This window comes from Psammomys obesus, unplaced genomic scaffold (genome assembly GCF_907164565.1).
Source record: "Psammomys obesus unplaced genomic scaffold, mPsaObe1.curated_primary_1811, whole genome shotgun sequence".
NCBI classification, from domain to species: domain Eukaryota; kingdom Metazoa; phylum Chordata; class Mammalia; order Rodentia; family Muridae; genus Psammomys; species Psammomys obesus.
In genome coordinates this window covers 26881748-26897837 of record NW_026592118.1, presented here as the reverse complement: position 1 = coordinate 26897837, position 16090 = coordinate 26881748, and the positions used below count along the sequence as shown (strand labels likewise).

General features: G+C 36.8%; 1 protein-coding gene across 1 annotated transcript in view; it reads right to left on the bottom strand.

The window, feature by feature from the left end:
- The window catches only part of Znf804b (zinc finger protein 804B), a 558165-nt gene that overhangs the window by 31657 nt on the left and 510418 nt on the right, over positions 1–16090 (bottom strand). The window lies entirely within an intron of this gene.

Here is a 16090-nt window from a genome sequence, read left to right as displayed (position 1 = left end):
CACACACACACACACACACACACACACACACACACACACACACACACGGTTAAATGGCTTCAGCCATGCCAAGTGAGAGATCAAAACAGGAAATACCCAACATTCATAGAAACCTATGTATTGAATAGTTTATTTTTTTGTAAGATCAAAACCGAAACCAGTTGTGAAGTAATGCTTACCCTTTGAAAGTGTTTTATGAATTTTAGTTGATAGACATGTCAATTTTTCCACGATGGTTTTGTAATTGGAATGAGTGCTCAATAAATATACCTTCATATATATGATGTAAAATTATTTAAAAAAGGACTTGTTTCCCAAAATAATTTTCTACATTAGTATGAAGTTTCCCTTTTATTTCTGCCTCATTTTCATGTCACCATTTTCTGTGTTCTGGTAGTAATGCAAACACAGATAATGGAACGAACTAAAGTGTTCTTTAAATGCCTGGCATCTTATACAGTCCTAGCTACATACAAGTATGATTTCCCTGTCTTAACCGGAATGGGCATGGTGGGGCAACCTTCCTGAGTTGCACTTCCGTCTGGCTATGAGTTACTCCACATGAGAATGAAGCATGAGTGAGGAGAAATGAGTTGGGGCTGCACCCTTTTGTTTCAATCCTCCTCCTCAGAAGGGTTAAACTGAGTGCCTTACAACAGCACCTGGAAGATTCTTCCCGCATGCGCTTGAATAAGAATTACTGGACTCAAAATGTAATTGTTGATGTTCAGTCAGCTGCCTGTGAACCGTCAGAGATCAGAGATTCCTCATCAGGCTGATCTCTGAATCCTTTAGCTGAGACCAGCGTGTAGGAGAGATGGATCCAGGCCTAGAGGCGCTGCTCTTCACTTACGTGATAGTTTGAGGAGGGTCTAGATTATATAAAATGACATAATTCATGAAAATTTTCTTTGTCATCCAAGTTTGATTGGAGTCATTTTCCTGGCTTAGAGACTGGAATATAGTCAGGCAATGTCTGTGCTTCAGGCATGCCTCACAATCCCTTTCTGAACCCCAGGATCTTTGGGGTGGTTGTCACCAGCAATTACAGTAAAGGCACATGTCTCCCCTGTTTCGGGCTGTTACTCTGGTCTTCCCATCACGCAGCAATGATTATCAGGATCTGTGCACAAAGCATGGTCCTTCTTGATTTTAATAAAGTTTTTTTATTGTATATTCTACAAAGTATATGAAACTAAACAATGCACATATTATACCACATTTTTATTTACACATATTATATCGGTCAAAAATATAACCAATATTATACCAATAGTTGTAGTGATAATAAAAATGAGTAATTGCGTGTGAGACTGGCTTGTGAATATCATATAACGGGCTTTCAGCTGACAGCTTTCTATGTGTTCATGGCAGAATGAGAACATATATTAATTCTTATGAGGCGTCTAAGAATTGAAAATATCTGTTTTCATAGAAATATATGGTCCCACTTTCCTCATGCAGTAGTCTTTATGGATTATCTTCATTTCCCTAAAGAACTAGAAAACACTCTCTGTTATTGTCATTGTCAGCTGATCTTCATTGTTGACGCAACAAGACTTACAGCCACCTAGGAGGCAAACCTTTGGGCCTGTCTTATATCTGTGAGAACATTTCCTGAGAAATTTACCTGCAAAAAAAAGGACCCACCCTAATTTCATGAGTCTACCCCACGGGCTGGGGTTCAGGGATGAAGGAAAAGCAGACCTGAGCATTGCTCTCTCTACTTTTGTCAGAAACTGTGCCTAGCACCCTGTGCTCCTGGTGCTGAGAATTCCCTTACACAACAGGCTGGATACTTCAATAGTCGTTCAGAATTAAGCCATTCATCCTTAAGTTGTGTTTGGTCAGGCATTTTGTCATAGCAATCAGGAAGATTAACATCTATACTTCTGAAGAGTCTAGCAGATATAATCCAATTATAACTTCCTTGCAATCATCCTTACAAACTCTTAGTTTCAAACTCTATTTTTTAATTTGATTTAATGTATATGTTCATTACAATTTATTCACTTTGTTTCCCTCCCTAATCTCCTCCCAGTCTCACCCACCCTATGCCGTTTCCCTAGTCCCTTGATAGAGGAGGACCTCATCCCCTTCTATCAAAGCCTAGCCTAGAAGGGTTTGATTGTCTTCCTCTGTGGCCTGGCAAGGCTGCACCCCCCCCCCCCCCCGTAGGTCCTCCTGGGTTCAGGTATTTTGGCTCTGTGGTTCTCCTTATGGAATTCCTGTCCCCTCCAGGTCTTTCTATCTTCCTCTTCTTCCATAGTTTGGTTAGTCTCAATATTTCTAACTGTAGAATGCAGAGTTCAGAGGATCACGAAGGATATTTTTTCTGAATTTCACTTCTCTAATTAATACTTTCTTTCACATGTGAGCAAAACCAAAGTCCTAGGTGATTTATTTATTTAGGGACATAAGAAGAATCCATTTCATTTCTTGAGTGGAAATTTTAGAAAATAGTGGTTTTGTGCTGGCCTTAGTGGGGAATATCTCTGGCATAGACCATGTTGCTGGCTTTTTGATCACTTCCCCCTGACCGGACTGCCTACTAGGCCACAGGGAAGGAGAGCCTCTCAGTCCTCATGTGAATAGGTGAGCTAGGGTGTCGAAAAAGGGGTCTCCCCTAATCTTAAGAATAGGAGAGGAGGGATGCAGGAAGAAGGGTGGGGCTGGGAGGCAAGGAGGGAGGGGCCTATGACTGAGATGTAAATTGAATTAATTAATAAAAAAAGGAAAAGAGAGAATTTTAAAAGGGAATCTTAAGCTAATCCTGTGGTACAACTATGCCTATCATGAAGCGTGTGCACCCATCTTTATCTGTCCCAGCTTAACTCCATGATCACATTTTCCCTGTTCTATTGAAGAAGAGAATTTGAACTGCTGCACCCTGACCCAATAATCCACCTGTTTCTTTAAGAGCAATTTCTTGTATTTCAGTGTCTTGTACAACCTACTGTTATATTGATATTATGAGCTCTCTCAATTTCTACTTCATACTCCTACTTATTTAAACCCCAGCTTAGGGTCAGCAAATTCCTGCTGAGTGTATCACTGGCAGATATAGTTAATCTGGCCATACCTGCCAAGTAAGCCTTCTTAGTCTAAGGAATGTGTTTTTCAGCTGTCCTGAACCTGTGATCTAAATGTTGTTTTGAAATAGAACTGTCTTTTGGAAGAAAATATCAGATCAGAAGAGAAAAAAGAAAGAGAAAAAAGAGAAGTAAAAAATTAATATAATTGCACTTCAATTATTTTCAAAAAAGAGCATTGTATTATTTAACTATCAAGCAATAAATAGTAATGCTATTTTAAAGTTAAAGGTAGCATCAGGGTAGTCATTTGCACCAGACTTAATTAATAATACTAGTTTTATTTATAGTGAAAAAAAACTATACCCAAGGACAAGTGACACCTGCACCTTTCTAGAGAGTTCATAGCTCAGTCTGCCAGCTTTCAATTTCCTCCAGTTTGAACTCATGGCTTCATCTTCAGGGTCACAACACACCTGAGGAATGTCAGGAATCAAACTGCATCTCAGACGGGAAAAACAAAGAAGATAAAGGGCTAAAGGTACAAGTAGCCCTTATCATTTTTTTTTTTTGTGGTGGGTTTTTTTCCTCTTTTATTATTATTATTATTATTAATTACACCTTATTAATTTTGTATCCCCCTATAAGCCCCTCCCTCCTCCCCTCCTGTTCCCACCCTACCTCCCCTTTCTGCATGCATGCTCCTCCCCAAGTCCACTGATAGGGGAGGTCCTCCTCTCCTTCCTTCTGATCTTAGTCTATCAGATCACATCAGGAATGGCTGCATTGTCTTCTGTTGCCTGGTAAGGCTGCTCCCCCCTCAGGAGTTGGTGATCAAAGAGCAGGCCAATCAGTTCATGTCAGAGGCAGTCCCTCTTCCCATCACTATGTAAGCCACTTGGACACTAAACTGCCATGGGCTACATCTGTGCAGGGGTTCTAGGTTATCTCCATGAATAGTCCTTGGTTGGAGTATGAGTCTTTGGGAAGTTCCCTGTGTTCAAATTTTCTTGTTCTGTTGCTCTCCTTGTGGATTTCCTGTCCTCTCCAGTTCTTGCTATTTCCCACTTCTTACATAAAATTCCATTCACTCTGCCCGCCAGTTGGCCATCAGGCTCAGCATCTGTTTTGATAGTCTGGAAGGCAGAGGCTTTCAGATGCCCTCTGTGGCAGGTTCCTAGGTTGTTTCCTGTTTTCTTCTTCTTCTGCTGTCCATCCTCTTTGCCTTTCAGGATGGGGATTGAGCTTTTTAGTTAGGGTCCTCTCTCTTGCTTAGTTTGTTTAGATGTACCGATTTTAGTGGGTTTATCCTATGTTGTATATTTATATGAGTGAGTATATACCATGTGTGTCTTTTTGCTTCTGGGACAACTCAATCAGGATTTTTAAATTAATTTTTAATCTTACAAACAGGAGCTTTTGGGAAACTGATTAAACTTCCACTCACACCATTTGTTAGAGGCATGAGAAATGGGGACAGCTTTTAGGAATGTGACAAATACAGGTGAGGTATACTGACACTTTCAGGGAAAAAAAATCCTGTTTTCCAGTGAGGAGAGAGGATGGAATGCAAACCGAGGAAGTACTGAATTGTAATAGTTGCATTTAGCCTTCTGCCAATGGCAATGTGTCTTTGATTCCATAATTCCCCTTCCCATCTCTAAGCAATTCAGCTACAAATCAGGGAACAAAGACATTTCCAGACAACTATGATCATTCGCCCCTGATGCTGTAGTCTTCCCAGGCCACAGAGGAAGAGGATCCAAGCAGTCCTGATGAGACTTAACAAGCTATGGGCAGATGGCAATAGTGGAGAACTCCCCCTTTCAGTGGACTAAGGGAAGGGGATGAGGGGAAGAGGGAGGGAGTGTGGAACTGGGGGTTGTTGAGGGAAGTGGCTTCAATCAGGATATATAATAAATTGTGAAGAAGAAAAGATAATAAAAATTAAAAATACATTCTGGAATAGTTTTTTGTGTCAGGCATGTTGTTTAGAAATAGTAGTCAACAGACTAAAGCCGGTGGGTGAAATCTGGCCCATAGCTTGTTTTAATGAAAATGTTGTTGAAATTGTTATTCCAAATTGTTATATAAGCCTCTTTTCCAGCTAAAATAGTATATATTGGTTCTTACAGACAGTTTTATCTACAAAGCCTCAAATATTTATCATGTTGCTCTTTCCACACAGTTGGCTATCCCTTTATAAAAGACACTGTGCTCCTGTTAAAGATGAAGGACTTCATTAGCTCCATATGTTAACACCTCAGAAGATGTTTTCCCTGAAAGTAATAGTCTAGCAAATGAAAATGTAGGAAAAAATGTTGGCGGAAGAGGATGCAATGGTATTTGTAGGAAAATCACACTTTTACTTAATTAATCGTAATAAATTTGAATATCTCCCCAAAAAACATGACTACCAGGTATTGTGAGAAACAAATTTCTTATGAGGAGGTTGACTTAGAGTTAATATTATCAAATTCCTGTGGGAGTCTAACTGAATCAAGCTTGCTTTTGTTAACACATTAAGCCTGGAATCTTCTTTTGACTAAGAATCCCAGGGAACTGCTTAATGAACAAGTAGTTTTCAGATCTGGACAGAGTCATTCATTTCTATTTAAGGCATTTCACTAGCATTATGCATGCACACATTCACACACACACACACACACACACACACAGGGGAACGGGGGGGCAACCTGTGTGTCTCTGAATGAGGGCACTACTTAAGAGTACTTCTGTTTCATTGGACAAATACCAGACAAAAGTAGATGAGGAAAGAAGAATGTGTTTTGGATCGCACTTAGAAGGCACAGCACATTGTGGTGGGGAAGGTAAGACAAGCAGTATGAAAAAAAAAAAAGTAGGGGCGGGTCACACTGCACCCAAAGACATGGGATCTCTCTCTTTGAAGGAGAGATGACTATTAGTCATCTATTACTAGGTCCCAGTCACAGCATATTTGCTGGCTCTCTCTCACCACAATTTACCTAATCTTGGTCATCTGAAACGGCATGCCCACAGGCGCACCTAATGTAGGCGACACCTCGGTGGCTTTCTCAGAGGATTATTTCTTTTATTTTTTTTTTAATTTTCATTAATTACACTTTATTCTCTTTGTATCCCTCCCATAAACCCCTCCCTCCTACCCTCTTAATCCCACTTTCCCTCCCCCTTCTTCTCACATGCCCCTCCCCAAGTCCACTGATTAAGGAGGTCCCCCTCTCCTTCCTTCTGATCCTAATCTATCAGATCTCATCAGGAGTGGCTGCATCTTCTGTGGCCTGGTAAGGCTGCTCCCCCCTCACGGGGAGGTGATCAAAGAGCAGGCCAATCATATTATGTCAGAGACAGACCCTCTTCCCATTACTATGGAACCCACTTGGACACTGAACTGCCATGGGCTACATCTGTGCAGGGGTTCTAGGTTATCTCCATGCATAGTACTTGGTTGGAGTATGAGTCTCTGGAAAGAACCCTGTGTTCAAATTTTCCTGTTCTGTTGCTCTCCTTGTGGAGTTCCTGTCCTCTCCAGATCTTACTATTTCCCACTTCTTTCATAAGATTCCATGCACTCTGCTCAACAGTTGGCCATAAAATTGGGAAAGAATCTTCACCAACCCTTTATCTGACAGAGGGCTAATATCCAGTATATATAAAGAACTAAAGATGTTGAAAAGCAACAAACCAAGTAATCCAATTAAAAAATGGGGAACAGAGCTAAACAAAGAATTCTCGGTAGAAGAATATTGAATGGCAGAGAAACACTTAAAGAAATGCTCAATGTCATTAGCCATTAGGGAAATGCAAATCAAAACAACCTTGAGATTTCACCTTATATCTATCAGAATGGCCAAGATGAAAACTCAAGTGACAACACATGCTGGAGAGGTTGTGGAGAAAGGGAAACCCTCCTCCACTGCTGGTGGGTATGTAAACTTGCACAACCACTTTGGAAATCAATCTGGCGCTTTCTCAGACAACTAGGAATAGCTCTTCCTCAAGACCCAGCCATACCCCTCCTAGGCATATATCCAAAAGAGGCTCAAGTACACAATAAGGACATTTGCTCAACCATGTTTGTAGCAGAGGATTGTTTTCATTGGAATTCTAAATCTTGTCAAGCTGTTGAGCAACGTTAACCATTTACCACAGTGAGAAAAATGTAACTAAGTCAGCATCTATGAAATGAAGACTAAAGAACTAAAGAGTAAGACAAAAATAATTTTTCCTTGCATGTGAGCTTTATAGGAAACCTTATAAAATATTTTGTTTGTTCATTTTATTAAAGGAAACTCATGGCATGTTATATTTATATGTAGAACATTGTGGAATGAAGGTTTCAGTAGAAAACCTTGAGAAAAGAGGATGCTACAACAGATTTTACAAGCAACTGCTTGAATTTGCCTTTTTTTGTCTATTTTCTCAACAAGTCAAAATATGTTTTAGATTCTTTAAATTTCTCATTTTCTAAAATATGAAAAGAAAATTTGCTCTGCTATTTTCTAATAATTAGTGCCTTAGTAAATACATATTATTGCAAATGCTTTATTTGTAACATTGAAAAAAAAATTGAACCACATCTCATCAACCTTCATTATTATTATTCAAAATATTATTTTATCTACATGCTTTTTCTTTAGTGACTAAATCTTCATGGAAAAATATTCTAAAAGAAGAGAAATCCTGCTAAGATCACATTTATACTTTAATTTCTATATCTTTGGTGGCAACTTGGAAGCTCAAATTAAGTTTCCAAACAAAGTTGCAATGTTACTCTATTGATAATTTTCAGGTTTTCTGGAAAAAAAATGACATTTAAGCAAAGTGAAAATATAATTGCAACTTTCTGCAAATTAGTGCTTGTAAAAAACTTGGTCAGTCTTATTTTCTTAAAATCTTGATGGTAAAGTTCTGACTTTAAAAACAAAAGTATAGTTATAGCTACACTTTAAAAATATCATATGAATGATTTATTTCATATCTTTCAATATTACGCACTATTTTAGGTAGATATTCAGAACTAAGAAAAAAGCCTAGATTCATTTTGGTTTTTAAAATAAATTTAATTTACTCAGACATATAATGGAAACATCAAAGAAACTTGATTTTTACTATAACAATCCAAAAGCGTCATAATGTTTTATGACGTCTAGTACATTGCATATATAAAGAAACAAACATATCCATTCATTTTTGATGGGTAAGCAAACAGATGCAGTCACTTTAGAGGGTAATTTGACAGTAGCGATTACTTTTCTATATGCATCGTTCCCCTGACTCAGCAGCTCCACTTTTAGCTTGCATGCTCAGATATAACTACTTATTGAGAGGAAAGGATATTTCTTGTAATACGGATGCACTTGATCTTGGGGAAAAATAAACTAGTCTTACCACTCCCTAGTCTTATTTCCTTAACTGCTCCCCAAGCTGTCACTAATTCCTTCTTTTGGGGGAAATGATACACAGTTATAACTATTTCTGTAACCTCCACTTTCTGTATTCTTTTCTATCCATAGATCTGAAATTACTTGAATTAACATTTTATTAAAAACACATTTTTCATATAATGTAGTCTGACTTTAGTTTCCCTCATCCCAACTCCTCCCAGATGCTCCTCACCTTCCTTCTCACACAAATCCACACCTACTTTTTGCTCTCTCTCTCTCTATTAATTAGAAAATAAATATGCATCTAAAAGAAAAGAAAAGAAAGTAAAACAAACAACAAACCTGAATAGAATAAAACAAATAAGTGAACATAAAAATGGGACCAAAGGGGGGAAAATCACAAGACACTTGCAGATAAACACAGTGCCACATACAGAAATCCCATAAAAACAAAAATGAGAAACTGATATTTAAGCAAAAGACCTGTAAGAGAAAAAAAAAAAAGTAGCCCAGACAAAGCATTATGAAACAAAACAAAACAAAACAAAAACAAATTAAAAACAAACAAACAAACAAGCACAAACCTCCAAAAGTGCTATTGAGTTCTTTTTGTGCTGAACATCTATTGATTGGCATGGAGCCTGGCCTTAAGAGTAGTTTATATACCCAGTGAAACTCTGTTAGGGAAAACTAATTTTTCATTTTCAAAAGTTTGCCACTTTGAGATAGCCTTTGGATTAGGGGTGTGAGCTTGTGTCTGCTTCCCTTCTCAGCACTGGGACCTCCATCATACCCAGACCTCAGCATGCCCTGTACACACTACCTCAGACTCTGTGATTTCACATGTGCATTGGTCCTGCCGTGTTTAGAAAGCATTGTTTTCTTTGTGTCTTCCATCCCAACTAGTTCTTATACTCTTTTTGCCTCCTCTTCCACAGGGTTCCCTGAGCTGTGAAGGAAGGGAATTGATGGAGACATCCAAGTTAGTGTTTCTAAGTCTCTACCTCTCTGCATATTTTCTACCTGTGGGTCTTTGTATTTATTCACATCTTCTGCTCGGAGGAAGCTTCTCTGATGGTGGTTGAGCAAGACACTAACCTACAAATATACCAGAATCTCATTAAATATTATTTTGTTTCTAGGTTAATGAGAACAAGAGTTGTATTTGGTTTTCTCCTCAGTGTATTAGGCTCTTGGACACCTAGCAGTGTTGGGATTTCATCATCCTCTTGATGCAACAATTCTACTTTTAGAACTGCAAATTCAGATCTAGTTACACATCAAGAGCAAAGGATGTTTCTTGTATACTGAGGAAACTGAGCTTGGGGAAAAGAAATCAGTCCTTCTCCCTAGTCTTTTTTCTTTTTTTTTTTTTTTTAACTTAAGTACTACTCAAATTATCACTAATTGTTTTTTACAGGAAATAATACACAGGTTACAATAATCCTATATTTCATAAAGTGGACCTTAAATCCAATCAGATATTTATTGGTTTCTCCCGAAAACTTTGTGCCACTATTACTCTAGCTAGAAAGAAAATAAAATACTAAAAAAAAAAAACACAAGTTTTTGCTGGTTTTGTTGCTTTAAGAAAGATTGAAGTATATAGAAGAATATCAAACTGGTTTCCTACCCTGGTTGACCAGAGGCAAATTCAAATAATTCTTGCAAAATAAAGAAATTCAGTCAACATAACAACTGTTGTAATCAATAAAAATAAAATCAACTATGATTCATAGTAAAACAAAAATAAGGATGACAGAACTTGGATGGAATTGAATGAGTTGTTGGTGAGGTCATGTTGTAATTTCTGGCCTTCACAAGAATCTCCCTTAGTTCCTTCCCTTTGTCTTTACAAAGTATTTTATATGCTTTCATATTCAAGTTGCAGATAATACCACAAATGATGGAATGAGATAAGACACTTAGTTAATATGCTTATGCAATGGACTGAAATTTATAATTCCAGTAAAAATCATCTTCTTTGACATCTGAATTGTTAGCTGATTGGAGACAAATTAATCCTGGAGATGGATATACTTAGATAACTCAGCTTTCAGTTGCTATTTAACTGTACTCATTATTTATAATTATTTTGTTTAGCCTAAATTTGAACAAATTCCCCGTGGCCTATTAACTCTGCTGATTCAAAAATCAAGGCAAGTAATTATTATACCTATTAGATGTGGTCATTTCTGAAGGTCACATACTTAAATAGTTCCAAACAAAGCTATCTAACTTTTACTCGTTTTATAAAATATTAGAATGAGAATGAATGCTATAAAACAAATTTTATTCAGATTTAGGTGTATATAAAAACACAAATGAGTAAATGCCAGTCAAATATTCTCATAAATATTTGTGAAGCAAGATATCACCCTCTAAGGACCATGCATGGAGATAACTTAGAACCCCTACATAGATGTAGCCCATGGCAGCTCAGACTCCCAGTGGGTACCCTAGTAATGGGAACAGGGGCTGTCTCTGACATGAACTCAGTAGATGGCTCTTTGATCACCACCCACTGATAGGGGAGCAGCCTTACCAGGCCACAGAAGACAATGAGGCCAGTCCTGATGAGACCTGATAGGCTAGGGTCAGAGGGAAGGGGAGGAGGCTATAGTTGGGATACAAAGTGAATAAACTGTAATTAATAAAAAATAAATTAATTAAAAGATATTACCCTCTAAAAGATAGACATGTCGTATACATGAAAATGAAAGTGAATATACAAAAGTACATGCTAAGAACTGAAGCTTCACAAGTAGGCTCTACTTCAGGTTGTTAGTATGCATATTTATTTCATGTATAGTAATAAACAACTAGAAGCCCATTAAACATCAGCAAGTCATCATACATATTTTTACTAAAGCACACACTTCCAAAAGTAAATTTGCTGAGGAGTCATCTTGAAAATAAGATTAGTGTTGACATAGCATTCACTTAAAACTGTACCCCAACCTCCTCCTTCCTTCTTAACATCTCCCTCTCACATTATTTGCTGGTACTGAGGAGGAGGTTTTAATCTCAGATGTGAATGCTTTGGCTATGCCCAAAGAAAATCTTAACAGACTCTTTTCATATTCCAGTCTAATCACTTAGCTTATTGTGTAATTTCCAAAGTGTTCTGATAACACAAGTTGGCTGTGTCCACAGATCCCACATCTATGGATTCAACCAAAAGAAGATTTTAAAAAAAATATGTTATAAAAAAGTTATATCTGTATTGGATGTAAATATAAGGCTTTACTTGTTATTTTCTAAGAAATATAGTTATAATAATTGATATAATATTTATACATTACATTTGGTATTTTAAATAATGTAGAAGTGGTTAAAGATGCGAGAAGACATGTGTCAATTATTTGCAAATTCTATCTTATTTTTATAAGGGACTTAAGCACCATTGGAATTGGCTTCCCATTGATCCTGAGAGAGGACTATAATGATGTTATTATTCAAAAGCAAATGGATGAAAAACAAATGCCATAATATCAAGGTACTACATGCAAGTTCCAGTTAAAAGTGCAGGTGTGAGCCCTGGTGCAGCTGAGTGGTAGAAGGTTTGTCTCGCATGCCTGAGGCTGGTTTTAATCATCAGCTCTGAAAACTGAATGTGGTCTTTACTCACATTAATAACTCGGCAATAAGACTCAAAATAAATTCTGTTTTTGTTAGTCCTATCACTCAGATGATATACAAAGAGTAGATACTGTTTGCCTAAGTAAACAGTCCAGTTTGCAGAATTTCCCTAACTGGGCATAGCTTACTATCTTTCTCTGTCTTGCATGTTGATTAGGTAACATCTTTCTTAGGTAAAAACATTTTATATTTTCTTCAATTCTTTTTTCCCCTTCATTTTTTTTTTTTTTTTTTTTTTTTTGGTGCAGTTGCTTAAATGGAATGATTTAAAATGTCTGCAAATGTTATAAAGGACTGCGTCCACATTTCATTTCTTTCGACAAGGTTATGGAAACTAGGAGATGCTGAGTAACTTGTTCAGAATTACACAAGTAGTAACTATGTTTGCATAATTTATTTGAAACCCATGCCTCTTCAGTGTGAACTTATGACCTCTATTCTCTTTTGTCTTCATTTTATTCTCTGTGAACTATTTTATAACACATGTCTTTCTTTTCTTGGAACTGTAGCACATTCTCAACCCCCAGACTGAGCCCTTTAAATTATATTTCAAATAGTTGTATTTTCCAATACACATTCAACCACAGTTTTTAAAAAACATGTATCTGTGAAAGCTTTGAAATATTCATTTGGGATTCAGGATCTGAAATTTGGTGCATCTCTATGGTAGAACATAAAAGCACCGCATTCCATTCGTTAACAAGTAAAACCTCTGAGACATAATCAACTTCAAAGAAGCTGTTATTTCCCAGAAGATGATCCCAATCCAAAAGTGTTTTAGCTTTCCCTGAATGCACCAGACACTCTATAAGAAAAACAATTATTCTACATATACTTAGTCTTATTTATTTTCTATTTCAGATTTGACATACTCCAGAATCTTCAAAAAAAAAAAAAAATCCCAAGGCTCTTTTATAAGGTTTAAGAGAAGATTAATTTAAATTCTTCCCCTTTGAGATAACCTCTCATTATGTAACCCTGGCTTGCCTAGACCTCTCCATGTAGACCAGACTAGCTTCAATCTCAAGTAGATCTATCTGTCTCCACCTCCCAAGTGATGGGTTAAAGGCTCTGCCACTCTTCTCAGCCTTTGAGTCCGTGTTTGAATCAGTCTGATCCAGTACTGGAATAGTATTGTTACATATAAACCTAACTCGCTGCAAGATTATAGACTCCAGGGATTTGTTTTGTTAATTTTACATTATGCGTGGCACTGAGCCAATAGTTAGGGGTGATAGAGAGAAAGATGTTCATGGAGCTAAGAGTGTTTCAGGGAAGGAGAGAGGCACACCATTGCTGAACAAAAACAGTTTATTTGTTAGTAACAGAAATCTACTGGATCTTGGAATGATTGTATGGAAAGCCAAAGTCTACCTCATCAAGAAGCCCTGCAGGAAGCATCGCCAGAAATCAAATGTGTCAATGCCAGGAACAAGAGGAATATGAGCTAAAATTACATTATCTTCAATAAGAGACAGCATGATATCAAACTTCTCTTCTCTCTATCTTACTGTAGCATTATTTTCTCTATTTTTGAATGTATCAGACTTTTATCTGTTTTTTTTCCAAGCTCTGATTTCACATTTACTGAAAGTATTAGATTCTTTTACTCTGTTTCTAAGTCATGGAAGAAAAGAATGTACTTCATTACAGCCAGGAGACCATTTACGGTAAAATTATTATATGGGACTTAATGGGAACAATGGCTCAACTCTCATTTAGCAGGAGTCATATTTAGAGCAATATGAAATGATATCCTCAACTAATGCTATAGTAATTGAGCCTGGAGTATGGAGAAAAGGATCAGTCAATTATTTGATATATATAATCATTTTGCAAAAAAAATTGTGGCAAGAACTGTGCAAAATATGCAAACAAACTGATAGGGCACTCTCCAGAGATGACATTATTTTGATGGGTATACATATTCAAACATAATAAGGTCTTATAGCTGTAACAACAATGTGGCTATATGACATGGTATTTAAATTGACATGTCAAAGTGATGTCAAGAATTTTCTAATTATAGTATTTAAAGTAAATTTCAATAAAGACATAAACATTTATTTTTAATCCAGTGCCTAATTTATGCTACATATCATTTATGAGGTAATTTTTACAACACTGTAAGATAGATATTACTGATTTTTCAGTCTCCCCCGAAGAAAAAATGGCCCACAGAGAATGTAAAGACTTGCCAAAGTCATATATCTAACTAGTTGACACGCACAGAATTCTATTTTTTTTTAAACTGTAAAGTTATCTTATCCAGTACTCATTAATTTCTGTCTAATCCCTGGGAATGGACGAATATTGTTATGTAGTATAAGGTATTAATACATCTTCTAAGAAACTAAAAAGATGATTAACTTAAGAATTATTTAATTAGATATTTTTAGCTAAAACATGCTACTCTTGAGGACAATGAATCCAAACCTGACAAGTACATTGAATTCTGAGTCTGGCAAGTCATAGAGACTACATTGAAGGGACACATGAGACATTCATGGGCGGATTGTGAGGGAGTCCATAGGATTCACCTGGTGGGGTGGGGAGCAGAGATAAGGAATCTGACAGGGAAATTCCTGCATTATCATGTCAGATATTCTACGGTTTGTGGCTTGTCTTTCTGTTGTAGATCTTCCCTCCCAACTCCTGCCTAGTGGTGATAAAGCACACAGACAAATTCCTTCAAACAGCTTTTAGAAAAATCTCTTTTTTTCACAACAAAAACCTCTGTGGCTTACAAATAATTGTGGATTCAATACCATGATCTGTAAACTCTATACTCTCCCGCTTCATCTTCTGTCATCTTCTGTCTTTCCTGTTGCTAAGAATAATAAGCATCTTTCACCTGTCAGTGAATGAAATTGTGTAGCTATGGGATCCACTGAACTCTAAGTGCAATAAAAAAGCTGTGAAAGTGAGTGAGTAATAAGCTTCAGCATATGCTTTTTATTATTTATTTATTTATTTGTTATTTTGTTTTGGTCAATCTGTTGTTACCATTTTTGAAAAACAAAAAATGAGAATGACAAAAATAAGAACTTATAGAAAAATATGTTTTGACATTCTGTACATGAATATAGAGAATGCCTTATCTACAGAAAATCCAAATCGACTCTTCTCATTAAATACAATCTCTATGTGTATTATGTTTACTTCTTCAATGCTTCCACTTTATCTCAAACCTTCATCATCCCCCTACTGACTCACCTTACTGTATAACTTGTGGATCTTTTAGCTGTAGCTGCACTTTTCCAAACCTTCCCAGTGCTCACAAGACAACTCACTCAAAACACCTTTTAGATTAAGTAATTTTCAAAATTACATCGTCGCTATGGCTGAAAATTAATTGTAGACTAAAATGCTGAGACCCTACAGTTTCACCGACTGTCATTATTTTTACTGTGCTCTTAAAATTAAGATCTTAAAATCTTTTACTGTGATCTTAAAATCATTGTGCCAACATTCCCTACTATGCAAACATGGATAGTTTTCTCCAATGCCTCTTCTTTGTTCTTTCTATATTTGTTTACATGTCAGATATTTTTTCATCTTCAATATTAGTATTCCATCCCCAAAGAGGCCAATTGTAGTTACAATGACTGGTTCTTTGATCACTTCCCCCTGAGGGGGCGGGGAAGCCTTACCAAGCCTCAGAGGAAGACAATGCAGCTAGTCCTGACAGACCTGATAGGCTAGGGTCAGAGGCAAGGTGAGGAGGACCTCACCTATTAGTGGACTTGGGGAAGGGACATGGAGGAGATGAGGAAGGGAGGGTGAAATTGAGAGGGAATGAGAGAGGGGACTACAGCTGGGATACAAAGTGAATAAACTGTAATTAATAAAAATAAATAAACTTAAAAATTGCTCTGTCTTTGCCCAAGTCACAACACAGCTTAAAGGGAAAAGCATGATTAAAATATACTCTATGATATTTTTCAATTAAAAATAAACACAAATTATCTTTATAACAAACATAATAAAACACAAAAAAAATCAAAGTAACTTAGCTGCAATGAAAGA